Raw genomic sequence first — 17,722 nt, 5'->3', positions numbered from 1 at the left:
CACAATGAGGAATAGATACCCCCACTTATTTTCCAATTGATTCCGGGACAGAATCCTTGTTTGAGGGGAAGACTGTAATAACTCGAATTTTTGAGACCTTGTAAAACGTTTAATGAATAGTAACCCTGACGGACGGGAAAAACTTTTGAGCCCACACTATGTAGTGCATGAGAAATTGAGTTTCGGAGTTGATATTATGATTATACGTACCAAATGAGTGTATGTAAACGCTATTAGTTTTCGAAGAAAACGAACTTTGAAAAACGACCATATTTACGAATCATCGAGGAATACGGGAATCACAATATAATTACAAGATTAAAACCCTACGGATTTATATCCAAGTATGATAATTCAAAATATAAGGAATAAATACGAAAGGAATTACGTCGCGAACCATTTACGAGTAAGTATTACGAAAACGTTTAAGCGACCGAGCGAACGCGTAAACGATTAAATAAACATAACGCACTAACTAACCATGGTAAGAAAGTAACCATGGTTACTTTATCAAATAGTGAGCTAGATATAGGATGATCAACCAAGGCTAATCAAATAGTGTGCTAAGGAAGCTAAAACAAGTAGCTTAGCTTATAAACTAGGAAGCTACTTAGATTTGTCCATGGCTTTGGCAACAAGAATAAACCTAGAATTCTATACTAGGAGAATATCAAATCAATATAAGGATATCACCAACATACTTTCCTAGAAGTAACCAAGGAAGCAAGCATAAAACACTCCTTCTCTCCCCATTTCTTCCATTCAGCCCTTTACCTTCAAGCCAAGAAATCAAAATCAATTCTTCAAGTTCTAGCCATGGATAAATCCTCCCATTAATTCTCAAGCTTCCTAAAAACCAAAATAAGGTACGATAATTCATTGATCTCTTTTTATCAAGGTTTGATGGGTGAAATAAAATCAAGAAAGTTGCTAGTGAATAGTATGAATAGTTACTCTTCTTTGGTTTCTTGATTTCAATGGTGGTTTTAGGTTCCAAAAACCAAACCAAGCACTCCCAAGACTCCACCATCCTTAAGAACCCATCTCAAGCTTTCAATAAAGTTATAAAATTTTGACCTAACTTTATTTAAAGATTCAATTTCAAGATCCTTTTAGTATGTAGTTATAAACCTAGTTTTAGAGGTGATATTGTTAAAATCTTGATGTTTAGTTAAGTAGATTTAAGGTTGATTGTTATTGCCTCAAGAACATGATGTTTTTTAGAGTATTTAGTGTGTTGATGATGATATGGTGATTTTTGGTGGTAGTATAAAGATTTAAGGAGTAAACGAAACTTCAATTATAAACGTAATCCATTAAAACGAACAAAACATAACTTTAAGTTTCTGCAGAAATTTCCGAAGATTTAAACTGTAGGTTTTTGAAAACTAACCTTTTATTTTGATATACAATGTTATAGGGATCATTTAGGAGCTTGAATCGCTCGATTCCGATTTACGGATCAAAAGTTATGGCCGTTTTACTAAAAGTGATTTACGCGACAAAAACTGCTACAAATTATGAACTTTGAAAATGTAAAGGATCAACTTAAGAATGTTCATAAATCATGAATGTTTTACAGAGAGTAGTATTTTGAGTTTCCTAACGTCCATAAAAATTTCAAGTAGAAATAATGATTTTTCAGTTTTATAAAAATATCGGAGCCGAGACCGCGCGATTAGAAACCGTAGAATCCATAAGCGGAGCCGACGACGAAAATGAAAATGAAAGAAAAATGAAGTGACCATGATGTGAATAAGGACTTAAAGGAATAATAAGGGTAATATAAGTTAAGAGGGTGCATAATAAGTAGCGCATGAGTGCGAGTCGCCGTAAATTAGAACGGGACCTAACAAAACGAATTGTGTTTATGATTATAGATTTCCGAGCGGAACCTAGAGCATCCTCCACTTCGAGATACCCAGTCAAGTTTACGAACCTAACTCCATTTAATGTTGTGTTGTGAAAGGATTGTTTTAATAATCATTGCTTAGATACCATGCTTGCCATGATACGTAGTAATTGAACTTTTCGCATAATGTAGCGATGTTGTACGATAAATATATGTCGTAAAATATTTAATTCCGCTTTAAGCGTGACCTATGATTATAAGACCGAGATTCGGTCGGGATTTTAAGATGAAAACCCGGGAATCATTCCGGTGACATTATGGGACGATTACAAGTTTATAATAGTACGTTTTAAAGGGACTCAACGTCCACTTAAGAAACATTAAAATACCTCGAACTTTTATTAAAACGATTTCCCAACGATCATATTGCCTCAACTATATATTATTATTCGAGTAATAAATATTATATACCTATTCCTTTATTATGGGAGAAGTATACTCCAACGATTATTTATTTCAAACCCGATTAAACATTAAAGATTATTAATTGCGTAGACATAAACTAGTTGATGAATATTATTTTAAATATTCTTTTAAAGAGTAAACTCATTCGAGGTTTAATTATTTATCGATTATCATTTAATTAATTATTATTAATTAAAGGGTTATTTATGATTTAAAAATCATGGGACCTGATTTAAAATACCTTCTGATTTTCGGAAAAGCATTCAAATAATTTCAAATCGTCGGAGAATATTATCTCGAGTTATTTTTTAATATAGTTTCAAAGAGAAACCCCCCCTCCCTTATTTAATTACATGTTGACAACGGTCAACTCACATCCCTAGTACTTCCTCCGAAACTTTCGGAAGTACATATATATATATGAAGTAAAGCTATACCTATCAACAAGCAAAATGCTTGGGGGAACTTCGATAGACTACTGGTGTATTGGATAGACTACTGGTACCGTAGGAGACGGTACAACCTGTACCTAAGGACCTGCGAAGTGTGTGTATACCCGAAATGAGGGCACATAGCCCGTATGCGGCAAGGGTGATAATCGGGATACGAAGGTATCGTCCTTCTACTAGTAGAAAAGGTTACTTTATCGCAGTACGACTGATCATCATATGTGGTGGCTCCAACGAATGTCCTATTCTTCTAATTGGAATTGTGATGCAATACCGTAACCCAAGCCTAGGTGCTGGGTTTACTATTAAGGTATTCGCAGGATAATAAAATCCACTAAAAAAAAATTTTTATAAGAAGGTGTGTGTCACCAAGGAAAAACTAAATTCTAATAACACATAATTATCATATATGATGTTTAACGTAAGTTATCATACAGTCATTTTCATACTGTACATTATTATGTTGGGTATTATAGCTCACACTTGTTTTCTTAAATTGACACAACACAACAGTGAATCAAGATGCCTACCATGAGAACCACAGCTAAGAAACGGGTAGGAAATGGCCAACTATTCCGTAGATTGTTTAGTGCTGTACCACAGGTAGTCCGAATAAGCTGGATTGGTTTTCAGTTGTTTTTAGTTCGGCTTATTTATAAGTATGACTTATGTAAGGTAATAAACAAGAAATGTATTTTTGACCGATGAACTAGCCTTACTTAAAGGTTACTCCCCGGTAAGACTTAACTACCTTTGGGTTGTAATAATTATCACTTTATGGTTGAATTGCTCTAGCTATGAATGGTTTGTTTCCAAGAAAATAACATGTAAGTAAGTTTGTGTGTGTATGATAAGTGTGGGGTCGTAAAGTGTAAGTATTTATATATTGTAGTGTGAGGTATGTAGTTGTAGTAGTTTAGATGGCGTGGCCTCCGAGATTCCTGACCCCGGATTTTGGGGTGCCACATTTGGTCAGAACTCATGGGCGTGGATTACCCCCTTCTAAGAGACAATATTATAACGAGGCCTAGGAATTGTGCTACATAGGCGCTGTTAAAAGCCTTCATGGATGAAGCCTTTCTAGGCGTGGGTCACCTACTCCTAGGAGGCGTATTCGCAAACATTACTAGGAACCTTACTTCCTAGGCGTTAATTAAAGGCCTACATGACTGAAGTCTTTTTAGGCATGGGTTGCCCCACCTAGGAGGCATATTGCTGAATGTGGAGAGAAATTTCGAATACTCAGAAATTGTTTGGGGTTCAACCCTTAAAATTCTTGTCTTTATAAGTATATATATGTGTGTGTGTGTGTGTATGAACATAAAACTTTAATAAAATAATATTTATATAAGGTGAGTTGTCCTATGCCTGGGTCTCCCCGCCTAGTAAACATTCTTCAAACACGCCTAATAATTATGCTTCCTGCCCGTTAGTTAAAGGCCTTCGCGAATGAATCCAGCCTAGGAATTATTTATCCCCACCTAGGATGAATACTTAAAATCACGCCCAAGAACTTTACTTCTCAGGCGCGATTTTTTTTCTACTTTTGAGACTTCTTGGGCTTTCCATGCCTCGCCACCTCCATGGTTTCAAGTATTCGTTTAAACGAGGTTTTCTATACCAAATTCACCCGCTCTTTTCCTAAATTATAATTTTTTGATGATTATCAATTATCCTCTTAGTCTTTCTTTGAAGGGTTCCATGACACTTTGAAGTACATGATTTCAAGCCTTCAATACATATCTATATATGTTATCAACTCATGATTTTAGTTTGTACGTACTTTTCTAGAAAAAGGTCATATGTGATGCTTTTGTCTTGCATGGCTTTGCTTACCGCGTATGGTTTCCGAACTTATTTATTCAATTTTTTTGGCATCTTTTATGGGCTTAGACAGATATAACATGTAACTTTTTTGCCATTTGAGATTCAAATCGTAATCTTTCGGATCTTCTTGTTAGGGCTAAACACGTGCTAATAATTCACGCAAGTATACGCGTTCACAAGTAATATAAAATTGTTTCTAGTTCATTCCCACAAAGACTGACTTTGGTTAACTATGTAATTAATGCACTTATGCACCGATGATATAGTTATTATCCAATGCTAAGACGATAACAAATTGAGGTTTATTATAACTACGAATTAAGCTAACAATTGTAACTAAGAAAGTAAAGAGAGTTGTATATTATATGAGACAAAAATGGGATACTAACTTCATTCAATAGCCTTATTGTTCTTAACCTTAGCATGCAATGGTGATGACACTAATCAGATAACATGAAATTGTTAAACGCCAACTTTCGTTAAACGAATAACATACTACCAGACATCCACAAAAGAGATAGAAGCTGAATAGACACCGATTATATTGAGACCCTATATGTCTATAGAATTTGACAACATAAAGATTTAAAGCACAAGTTATCTATCATGATTACACAGGACAAATAAGATGGTTAAAATTACCTATGAATCATGCATAACAATAACACATGAACCTATGCTAGCTTGACAAGTTCTAAATCCTTAAATTCACTGTCTCTTCATTAAAGATTAACATGCTATCTTATAAGTTTGCGACTCTTATAAGACGAATAAGCACAACCAATACTAGGTTATCATACAATCACCACACACTAAGGCATCGAAATAATTTAACTAAAGAAATCCATAAGTAAATCCGCTAGAACCCCACGATAACGATTAGCCCATAATCAGACTCATCATCAACGCGAGTTCCGATGAAAGCATGGTATAATAAACGTAGGCTTTATACTGAATAAATAACAAAACCAAGTACGAAACAAGAGTAAGGTTCACAAATAAGAAAACTAGCATCCAAGTTACAACTTAGAACAAAGATTCATAAGTAAAAACAAGATCTTCTTCGTCTTCGTTGAATCGTGCTAACACGGTCTTCTTATGGCTCTCCTTGTGCTCTGGTACATCTCTCCCTTGAAAACGCCCTTTATTTGAATATATATAGCTGCCCATGCAAGATAGAAGTCCTCCAATTATAAATCGACTAGAATCAGGATTCTATGATCCCGACCCAGCGCGGCCGCGTGCTTGACCAGCGCGGGCGCGCTGCATTTTTGACAAACTGGTGCGGCCGCGTTGCTAGACCAGCGCGGGCGCGCCATGCTTCTGGAGAAAACTTCTAATTTCTTCTTTTCCTTGCTGCTTTGAGCCGCCTTTCCATGACCTTTTATTCCAACACCACCTTAACACCAAATTAGCACCAAAATAATGTTAATTCACCTGATTACCTAGATAATGCCTGAAATGCAAAAACACTAGAAAACACATTAAAACACTAACAACTTGAGTACAAATGCATCAATTCAAAGCTTAATAAAGCATTATAAAGTGTCATAAATGCCACTCAACATACCACCAAACTTGAATCGATGCTTTTCCTCAAGCATAAACAGACTCAAAGAACAAGAAACAAAAATGCATGAATGCAACTAAATGAATGCAACGATCCCAATAGAATAACTAAACCAGTCAACAAGCAACATCTCAACAAATGCAGTTACTCGCATAAAGATCAATCAAACCATACAAATTAACTTACAAACCAGAGATGTGCGTGTGTGCAACTGCTTACAGATATACTATCGCAACTAGATCAATAATCATGACTCACTACTCATCAAGGCAATCGCAAGGTTATAAATAAAATAAAAAGCTAGACTCAAAATAACTTATAACACTTCAATTCTTATATTGTAGTTTTATATGGATTTATGCTTTTATTCAAACAAAACAACACACATATGTTTATTTAATCATGCAATGAGTGAGGTCCACAAAAGACTTATACAATAGTACCCATGTAGCGAGCGTTAGGTTAGCGGATCCCAGACTATAAAAGCCTTAGGTCACTACGCACAAAGTCCCCAATGAACTTAATAACTCGAGTACTAAAGAACCCACTCGTGATCAATTATACATAACACTTATTTTTTTTCTTTTTTTCTCTCCTTTTTTTTCTTTTTTTTCTCAATTTCTGAACGAGTGTGTTTCGCTCCATCTCGTTCAACCCTAGAATACTCATATAAATATGAGTCGACTACTAGCCATTTGACACCTAGCCACAACAACTAGCAATTAAATCCAATTTTTCTCCAATTTCTAAAAATCCATATTATTTTATTATTAAGAAAATATCCTAAATTTTAAATATAAACAAGCGATTAAACCTCGACAAACAAATAAACAATGATCATGATCTACCACTTAAGCAATCTATAAGACTTAGTGAAATACAATTGTCTCTAGCATGCAAATCAACTTAATACGACTCAACATTTCTAAATACGACATCACTATACTAGCATCAATATCACAAGTCAACTGGAAAAATCATCTAAGGGATCATGTTATAATGTAAATGCATGAACTATATGAACAAACTAACATAAGACCTACCAAAAATAAAAAAAACTATATGGAAAAATATGCAACTATAAGAACTAAACTATCATGAATATGCAACTATATGCGACTCACACAAAATATATTCCTTCAACTACTATCCCCAAACTTAAAAATATTCACTGTCCTCAGTGAAGATAATAGTAAGGAATCAGGCATACCTAATCAGAATCAGGCTTCTCGCCCTCAACGGGTTGTGTGTCAGGCATGTCCGGAGGTGGATACATGGAACCCTCACCAAATACTGGCCACTAGATATCAACATCGGTGGCTCTGAAAACTGTCCTCAATGCCTGGGGGAGATCTCGTGCAAACCTGTTGTGGATGTCATGCATCACATCCATCCTCTTAGCCAGACGCCTGTACTGTGTCGTGCTCATTCCAGCTCCAATATCAGCTCCCTCCTCCTCCTCCTCATGTGCCTGCTGCAATGGCCCCGCCTCATCTCCTAGCTGAGATCTCCAAGCAGTCCTACTCGCTTGAGTGACCCCAGCAGCTGGCCTCCCACCAGGTAGATGGTCAAATTTATAACCAAGCCCCTTTAGATCGGGCTTGCCTCCATCCCACTCTTGTATCGTAGCCAAAGTAGTGCTGTCAATAGGAGCACTCGGGATCTGCAATTGCTCGTGTGCGGGCCAATGAACACCAACTGCCATGCAGAGCTTTGTCACAACAGAAACATACGGTATAGACCCCGTGGTACTCCCACTCAAGAACTTCAGAATACCCTGATAAATCACCATCCCAAGATCCACATAATCGCCCTGAAGAATGCCCCACAACAACCATACACGCTTCACAGTAATCTCATGCATATGAGAAGATGGCATGATATTAGCACAAATAAACGCGTTTCATGCACGAGAAAACCTGTTCATGCTGGAATCCGGGAACGTAGAATACTTAGTAGTGCCCTTCTTCATCTTCCAATGAGTATCAGGCATGCATAGTGTAGCAACAATAAGATTCAGATCAAAATCCTCTAGAGTCTTATCGTTCCAAGTGTCCTGCCCAGGCTTCCTAGTGGGGCACCGTCCTAATAACCTCAGCACTGTACTCCACAGTCCTCCCTCGCACCACCGTGAAGCCATTCTTCTCAGCCTTCGCATTCACATAAAACTCGCGAACAACATTCATGGGCATAGCAACTGGTGCCTCGTAGAAAGGAACCCAGCCCATCTCCAGAATTATCTCCAAAAGCTTACTATCCTTCCCCGATGGCAGAAAACCTTGCTCCTTGATGATAGGCTTCGAGAGAAGCCTCGTATACTCCGCTTCAGCCTCGGGAGTAGAGAACCTCGACCTTACACCACCCGCACTAGAAGAATCGGTGGTGCTGCTGCTTACTTGTGTTCTTTGTCTCTTGGGTGCCATTGGAATTGAGTAGAGAGAATAAGAGTTTTGTCTTTGAGAGAGAATTTGTGTTTGAGAATTTGTGAAGTGGTGAAGAAGTTTGTGTAAGTGTATATATATATGTGGTGAAAAGAGAATTGTATATGGAAAAAAAGTGGGATTTAGTTATGGGAATAGTGGGAATAATGAGAGTAATGGGTTTGATTTGGAGAGGGAAATTTGGGATGTGGGGGAGTAAAATTCGGTTAGGAATTGATTTTATAGCAAAAATCCGGATTTTCCTCTTCAAAACTGCCTTTTATTTTTTTCTGAGTCGGGACCATGGCGCGGCCGTGCGCTAGGACAACGCGGGTGCGTACTACTTCTGCCAAATCGGCGCGGCCGCATGCTGGATCAGCGCGGGCGAGCCATGTTTCTGTAATTTCAGCGTGGTCGCGCGCTAGATCAGCACGGGCGCGCCTGGCTTCTATAGTTGGTCCTGAATTTTTCTCTTTTTCTGATTTTTTTTGTGATTTTCTCTTTTCTTCTTGCTTCCTCTACTTACTAATGTACAATAAACTTGGGTTGCCTCCCAAGAAGCGCTTGCTTTACGTCATTAGCTTGACGTAGAACTTGAGATCAAACGGACAATAAAATGGCACTAACCACTTCGCGGTTTGCCGTGTCACCATAGTAATGCTTCAACCTCTGACCATTTACCTTGAATGCTTGGCCCAGATCATTCTCAAAAATCTCCACCGCTCCATGTGGAAACACAGTTTTGACAACAAATGGCCCTGATCATCTTGACTTTAACTTTCTAGGAAAAAAATAGAGACGAGAGTTGAACAAAAGAACTTGTTGCCCCGACACAAATGATATGAGCACTAGACCCCAATTGTGCCACTTCTTGACTTTCTCCTTATACATTTTGTTATTCTCATAAGCTTGAAGTTGAAACTCGTCGAGCTTATTCCATTGAAGCATCCTCTTCTTTTCAGTTGCATCCAAATCCAGATTTAATTTCTTCAAAGCGAACTACGCTTTATGCTCTAGCTCCACCGGTAAATGACACCCCTTACCATAAACCAACTGATACTGTGACATCCCTAATGGAGTCTTGTATGCTATTCGATATGCCCAAACAGCTTCATCAAGCTTCAAAGACCAATCCTTTCTTGATGGACATACAACTTTCTCTAAAATGCGCTTGATTTCCCTGTTAGATACCTCAGTTTGACCATTCGTCTAAGGACGATAAGCCGCAGTAATGCGATGATTCACATTATACCTTTGCATCATAGCAGTGAACTTACGGTTACAGAAATGCGACCCCTCATCACTAATTATGACTCTCGGAGTTCCAAATCTTGTGAATATCTGCTTGAGAAGAAAATTAAGCACTACCTTCGCATCGTTCGTTGGCAACGCCATAACTTCAACCAATTTCGACACATAATCAACCGCCAACAAGATATACTGATTGTTACAAGATGAGACAAATGGCCCCATGAAGTCAATTCCCCAAACATCAAAGAATTCGACCTCGAGAAGCACATTAAGAGGCATCTCATCTCTCTTAGACATATTACCCACACGTTGACATCGATAACATTTCAAAACGAATTGATGAGCATCTTTAAACAAAGTTGGCCAAAAGAAACCTGCTTGAAGAATACGAGATGCTATCTTTTCTCCACCATAATGTCCTTCATAAGCCGTTAAGTGGCAATCTCGCAAGATCCCCCCCCCATTTTGCTATAAGGAATACATCTCCTGATGCTTTGGTCAGCTCCTTGGCGAAAAAGAAACGGCTCATCCCACATATACCACTTCACTTCATGTAGAAATTTCTTCTTTTGAGCGGGAGTCAACTCTGGAAGCATAACGTTACTCATAAGGTAGTTCACTATATCGGCAAACCACGGTTCTTCTGCTTGCACTCCAAATAACTGCTCATCGGGAAAAGCTCAAGAGTAGGAGCTTCCTCTATAGATGGCTTGAGGCGCTTCAGAGAACTTTTAAACTCCTCCAATCCAAGAGATTCAAAAGGCATATCCATCTTTCGCTTCCAGGGAGAAGCATTCAAATATTGCAAGTGCTCATCACCCTCGTCATCTTCACTATCGGAATTCCTCAACAAGGCTTTTTCTAAGGCATCGGACCTTAGCAATCGATCAAGTTCAGAATTTACCACAGTATCGACCATTTCCATCTTAAAACACTCCTCTTTTTCTGTAGGGAATTTCATGGCATTGAACACATTAAAAGTCACATCTTGATCCATCACTCACATGGTCAACTCACCTTTTGGCACATCTATCAAGGTTCGGCCAGTAGCCAAGAAAGGTCTTCCCAAGATTATGGGAATTTTCTTATCCTCCTTGAAATCAAGAATTATAAAATCAGCAGGGAAAATGAGTTTATCCACCTTGACCAAGACATCCTCCACAATATCTCGCGGATATGAGTAAAACGATCAACCAACTGGAAAGTCATGTATGTAGGCTTTGGATCAGGCAAGTCCAACTTTTTGAAGATTGACAATGGTATCAGATTGATGCGAGCTCCCAAGTCACATAGACACTTATCAAATGACACCTTTCAATCGGTGTAAGGAATAGTGAAGCTTCCAGGATCCTTAAGCTTCGGAGGCAATTTCTGTTGCAGCACAGCACTGCATTCCTCCGTGAGAGCAATGATCTCTAAGTCATCAAGCTTCACCTTCCTAGAGAGAATACCTTTCATGAACTTCACGTAACTAGGCATTTTCTCATGAGCTTCAGCAAAAGGTATGTTGATATGAAGTTTTTTAAACACCTCTAGAAACTTCGCAAACTGCTTATCCAGTTTTTTCTTCTGCAGCCTCTTAGGAAAACGAGGTGGAGGATAGATCTGTTTCTCCCCTGTATTATCCTCAGGAGGAGTGTGCTCAATAGTAGTCTTCCTTGGTTCCACTTCGGCTTCCTTCTGCACTTCTTCTTCATCAGCCTCCACTTCAGAATCTGGCGTCTTAGCTTGTTCAGGATTCACAACCTTACCAAACCTCATTGTGATTGCTTTAACATGCTCCTGAGCTTCCTTTTTGCCTGGCACTTCAGTATCTCTTGGAAGCTTTCCAGGTTGATGATTTAGTAATGCATTAGCAATTTGCCCAATATGATTCTTCAAGGTCTTGATAGAGACAGCTTGGCTCTTGCACATGAGTCTCAACTCCTCCAATTCAGATTTTTCATTAGCTTGAGGTAACTTCTGAAGTTGAAGTTGTTGCTTCGGGGCATACTGCGGTTGCTGAAAACCAGGAGGGTTATACTGCCTTGCTGTATATGGCTGATAGGATTGTTGCACCGCATTCTGATTGTTGCTCCAGCTGAAGTTAGGATGATTGCGGTTATTCGGATGATAAGTGGTTGGAGCTTGTTGGTGTGATCTCTGAAAGTTGCTCACAAATTGAGCTGATTCGCTAGAAATAGCACACTGCTCAGTTTCATGTGCCCCCGTGCAAAGCTCAAAAACACTAGTGATCTGGTTAACTCCATAATTAGCCAAAGAGTCCACTTTCGTCGTCAAAGCTTGAAGTTGAGCAGCTATAGCAGTAGCTTGATCCACTTCCAGAATTCCTGCTACCTTTCTTTGCAACATTCTTTGCGTAGGATTCTGGTGTTCATTCGCTTCCATTAGCTCAATCAACTCATAAGCTTCATTATAGCTTTTAGCCCATAAGACTCCACCAAATGCTACACCGAGCATAGGTCTAGATTGTACACCTAAACCATTGTAAAAACAGTTGATAATCATCCAGTCAGGCATGTCATGGTATGGGAATTTCCTTAGCATCTCCTTATATCGATCCCAAGCCTCACACAGAGATTCACCAGTTTGCTGAGCAAACTGAGTAAGAGCATTCCTGATTGTAGCAGTCTTCGCCATAGGAAAGAATTTAGTGAGAAACTTTTGAGCAAGATCCTCCCATTTGGTGATAGACCCTGGTGGTAGAGAATGTAACCAACACTTCACTTTGTCCCTCAAAGAGAATGGGAATAGTCACAGCTTGATAGCATCTTCAGACACATCGTTGAACTTGAAATTGTCGCAGATCTTGATGAAATACCTGATGTGCATGTTGGGGTCTTCAGTCAGAGAACCCCCAAACTGAACTGAATTCTGTATCATCTGAATCGTGCTCGACTTGATATCAAAAGTTTTAGCCGCAATGGCTGGCCTGATGATGCTTGACTGAATATCATTGATCTTAGGCTTAGAATAGTCCATCAAAGCCTTAGTATTATCTGCTTGATCCCCCATCTCTAATTAAGTTGGTTCTTTGATTTTCTCTTCTTCTACTACTTCCTCTTCTTCCTCAAAATCTTCCCTTCGCTCCCCTACAACTTCTTCCTCGTCTTTATCCAGAATTCTCCTACGAACTCGTGAACGCATTTGCATAAACTATCGCTAGATTACCTGAAATATCACAAGAAAAAGAGTAGGTAAGTAACAATGTCAGAGTCAATGAACTTTAATGATCACTGATGACAAACACATAAACTAAAAGTTAACACAGCAGTCCCCGGCAGTGGCGCCAAAAACTTGTTAGGGCTAAACACACGCTAATAATTCACGCAAGTATATGTGTTCACAAGTAATATAGAATGGTTTCTAGTTCGTTCCCACAGAGACGGACTTTAGTTAACTATGTAATTTATGCACGTATGCACCGATGATATGATTATTATCCAATGCTAAGACGATAACAGATTGAGGTTGATTATAACTACGAATTAAACTAACAATTATAACTAAGAGGGTAAAGAGAGTTGTATATTATATGAGACAAACATGGGATTCTAACTTCATTAAATACTTTATTCAATAGCCTTATTGTTCTTACCCTTAGCATGCAATGGTGATGACACTAATTAGATAACACAAAACTGTTAAACGCCAACTTTCGTTCCACGAATAATATACTACCAGACATCCACAAAAGTGATAGAAGCTGAATAGACACCAATTATATTGAGACCCTCTATGTCTATAGAATTTGACAACATAAAGATTTAAAGCACAAGTTATCTATCATGATTACATCAGGCAAGTAAGATAGTTAAAATTACCTATGAATCATGCATAACAATAACACTGAACCTATGCTAGCATGGCAAGTTCTAAACCCTTAAATTTATTTTCGCTTCATTAAAGATTAACACGCTATCTTATAAGTTCGTGACTCTTCTAAGATGAGTAAGCACAACCAATACTAGGTTATTATACAATCACCGCACACTAAGGCATCGAAACAATTTAACTAAAGAAATCCATAAGTAAATCTGCTAGAACCCCACGATAACGATTAGCCCATAATCGGACTCATCATCAACGTGGGTTCCGATGAAAGCATGGTATAATAAACGTAGTCTTTATACTGAATAAATAACAAAACCAAGTACGAAACAAGAGTAAGGTTCACAAATAAGAAAACTAGCATCCAAATTACAACTTAGAACAAAGATTCACAAGTAAAAACAAGATCTTCTTCTTTGTTGAATCATGCTAACACGGTCTTCTTATCGCTCTCATTGTACTCTGGTACGTCTCTCCCATGAAAACGCCCTTTATTTGAATATATATAGCAGCCCATGCAAGATAGAAGTCCTCCAATTATAAATCGAATAGAATCAGGATTCTATGATCCCGACCCGGCGCTGGCGCGCTTGACCAGCGCGGGCGCGCTGCATTTCTGACAACCTGGCACGGCCGCGTGCTAGACCAGCGTGGGCGCGCCGTGCTTCTGGAGAAAACTTCTGATTTCTTCTTTTTCTTGCTGCTTTGAGCCGGCTTTCCACGAGCTTTTATTCCAACACCACCTTAACACCAAATTAGCACCAAAACAATGCACCTGATTACCTAGATAATGCCTGAAATGCAAAAACACTAGAAAACACATTAAAACACCAACAACTTGAGTATAAATATATCAATTCAAAGCTTAATAGAGCATTATAAAGTGTCATAAATGCCACTCAACACTTCTTCCCATGTATTTTGATTATTTACTATCCTTTTACTTTTGTCATTTGGTCTTTCTAGACTTGCACTCAGGGAGTGCTCATTTATAAGTAAAATCGTGAACAAGATAAACAGAGCAAACATGCATAAATAGCTAATAATCCTAGAAATGGGTTCAACCCCTATATAGGATGAATAATGGTTTCATCGACCTTATTCTACTACTAATACTTACTAAAAACATGTCTTTCACGTCTTAGACATAATAAAGTTTCAGGTTGGGAGTGTGCCAGGTATGAGGCACTTCATCACCGTTCAGGGTTTCCAACTTGTAGGGTCAACGTCTTCTTGACCTTGAAAGGCCCATCCCAATTAGGGGATAGCGTTCCTTTCTCGTAAACTCCTAACACCTCAATCTTTATTAGGACCAAGTCTCTTGGTCGAAATAACCTTTCTTTATCTTTTCTGTTATAATGGATGGAGGCTCTTTATTGATGCTCTCTATTATGGGCGTTAGCTTCGTCTCTGACCTCATCAATTAGGTCAAGGGCGAGCCTCATGTCTTACTCATTGGTCTCGGGTTCATAAGTTTCGACCCTTGGTGGTCAATAGATGATCTATAAAGGCACTACTTTGGCTCCATAAGCCAACATGAATGTGGTAGCTTCAACCGTAACTTCACAAGTGGTACGATATGACCATAGTATAGGAAGTAAGTCATCTACCAAAATGTCTTTGAGCATTCAACCCTCTTCTTAAGTCCATCAAGGATGATACGGTTAGCAACTTTTGCTTTCCTGCTTATCTATGGATGTCCAACTGAGGTAAATGAAAGTTCTATGTTATTATCGTTACAATACTCCTTAAACTCTTCATTGTCAAACTAACGCCCATTTTTCGTGACAAGGATTCGTGGAATTCCAAATCTGCATATCACATTCTCCCAGAAGAATTGTGCCATCTATTTGATTGTTATCTTGGCCAGTATTTTAGCCTCATTTCCTTTCATGAAGTAGTCGACCGCTAGTATAATAAACTTCCTTTGGCATGACGTGATAGGAAAAAGGTGTATGTTCATTCCCCACATTTTAAGGGGGATAGGGGAATTGATCGAAGTAAGACTCTCTGGGTGTTATCTGACTCTAGGAGCGTGCCTCTGGTGTTAGTGGTTGTGCCCTAGAGACAACACTATTATGTTTTATTTATGACATTTGGATTATTACTGTTTATGTTCTATCGATTATTCTTTTTTTATAATTTATTATGTCTTAATTTACTGTGATATAAATATTAGATTAATAACTATAATTGGAATATGATATGCATTCTATATCTCTAAGTACGTGACTTAGAAATGAGATTATGAGTATAGTATCGATATTCATAAATATCCCTAGTCGAGTATTATTATTATTATTATTATTATTATGGGACAATAATAATGTATTATTGCTGATATGTTTGTTGACTGATGATTACATCTCATTGATCATCGGTATAGTGATACTAAATTCGAAAAGACGGGCATATGTAAATATAATGATATTGTATAGACCTAATGTGAGATTCTACATGTTTATTGTGTCATAAGTAATTCTCACAGTTATAATGATGTAATTGTCCTTACACTTGAAATCATTATATTTCTATAAGATGATTAATATACTTTAAATTAGATTAAAATTTATCTTTCACTGGGTAATGATAAAATTGGAGTTCGGGTATATTATGCATCATATGAGAAATATGAATTATCTAGAAAGTATTCAACCCTCCTATTATTGGAAATATATTATTGGCCTCTTGTGTAAGCTACACTATGAAATGCGTGGCGCCATGCTCAAATGTTGATTTGAAATGATAGTCTACTCATTGATCAAGGAAACCTGGAGTAAACCATGAAGAGGATAACACATAACATGCCTGGAGTTTAATATATAATATATGGTTAAAGGGATTATATTATATTGTACACTATTTATGACAGGTTTAATCGATTACCAATTTAATTATTATTACTTGGGTAGCAATGATGTATTACTAGAAACTGCTCATTATTTATAATTTTAATATGGGATATTAAAATTATTGGCAATGTAATAATAACCTATTGGGCCGCACAAAGAAAGCTTGGATGAATATTTAATTTAAATTCGATTTTTGAATTAAATTGGAAATTCAAATTATTTATTATTAATTAAGTTGGACTTAATTAATGGGATAAATGAATTTCAAATTTGTATATTATTAATCCTAAATTCAGTTGTTATTAGATAATTGAGTTAGACTTATTATTGAATAAATAGAATTTCATATAATGATAAACTCCAACTTAGATTAGGGTTAGGACTGTTTTTGGCCTCTCTATATAAACATCCTTAAGGCTAAAATTAGGTTACGTTTTTATTAGATAAAAATACAAAACCCGAGGCGCTAAAGGGGTGAGAAGGAGAGGGAGAGGGAGGGAGGGAGAGAGAGAGAGAGAAAGGAAAATAGGTACCTTCTTGGTGCTAGTACACGCCTCCTCTGTACCGGCTTTCGTTTGGATTCCTCTATGGTGTAGATCGTTAAGGCGAGATACATGGTATTTGATTAAAACTAGGATCTCCATTAGACATTCATAATCGTAAATCTCTCGAAGGTAAACATCTAAACTACGAATTAAATATTATTTTTTGCATGGATCCTGCGGTTAGTTTCAGTTTTTTCAGTTTTTATAATTTTACTCATTATTTCCGCTACGTTTTAATGCTCTGAAACCCAACATGTGGAATATGTCGCATTTCTTCACATAAGCCTTTGAATCGGCCAGTATCGTTATCCAATAGAATCCCAATTGGGTCATCTTGTGAGTGAGAGCTCTTCCCCGCAAGTGTTGTCTATAAATCCCTTCAGGGCTTCCTTAAGTGCATCATCTGCTTCAAGAAGTCTCAAACACTTCAAGTATGAAATTATGAAGACCTTTTGCACAGAAAGCCTTCGATCAAAGAATATCCCAATGCTCTCGTCGGTAACTTATGTGCCTCTTGGGTATCACCGGGAAGTCATCTTCTTTCGAGTTGAGCCTTGATTGGATGAATCTAATAATTTTCCAAACCAATAGGTGCAATCAATTTTATGATATGTATGGTTGGGATCCTTAGGACTTGAAAGTAGATATTTTTTGGATAGT

The 17,722-nt window shown here is 37.7% G+C and overlaps 1 non-coding gene across 1 annotated transcript; it reads left to right on the top strand.

Annotated features, from left to right (window-relative positions):
- The first annotated feature begins 12,352 nt into the window (after positions 1-12,352).
- LOC141699238 (small nucleolar RNA R71) lies at positions 12,353-12,459 on the top strand. The gene has a single exon (XR_012565714.1). It is a non-coding gene; the product is annotated as a small nucleolar RNA R71 (small nucleolar RNA).
- Positions 12,460-17,722: the final 5,263 nt, after the last annotated feature.

Source organism: Apium graveolens, chromosome 11 (assembly GCF_009905375.1).
Source record: "Apium graveolens cultivar Ventura chromosome 11, ASM990537v1, whole genome shotgun sequence".
Taxonomy (NCBI): Eukaryota; Viridiplantae; Streptophyta; class Magnoliopsida; order Apiales; family Apiaceae; genus Apium; species Apium graveolens.
The sequence above is the reverse complement of the archived record's forward strand: the minus strand, read 5'-3'. Positions and strand labels throughout refer to the sequence as shown.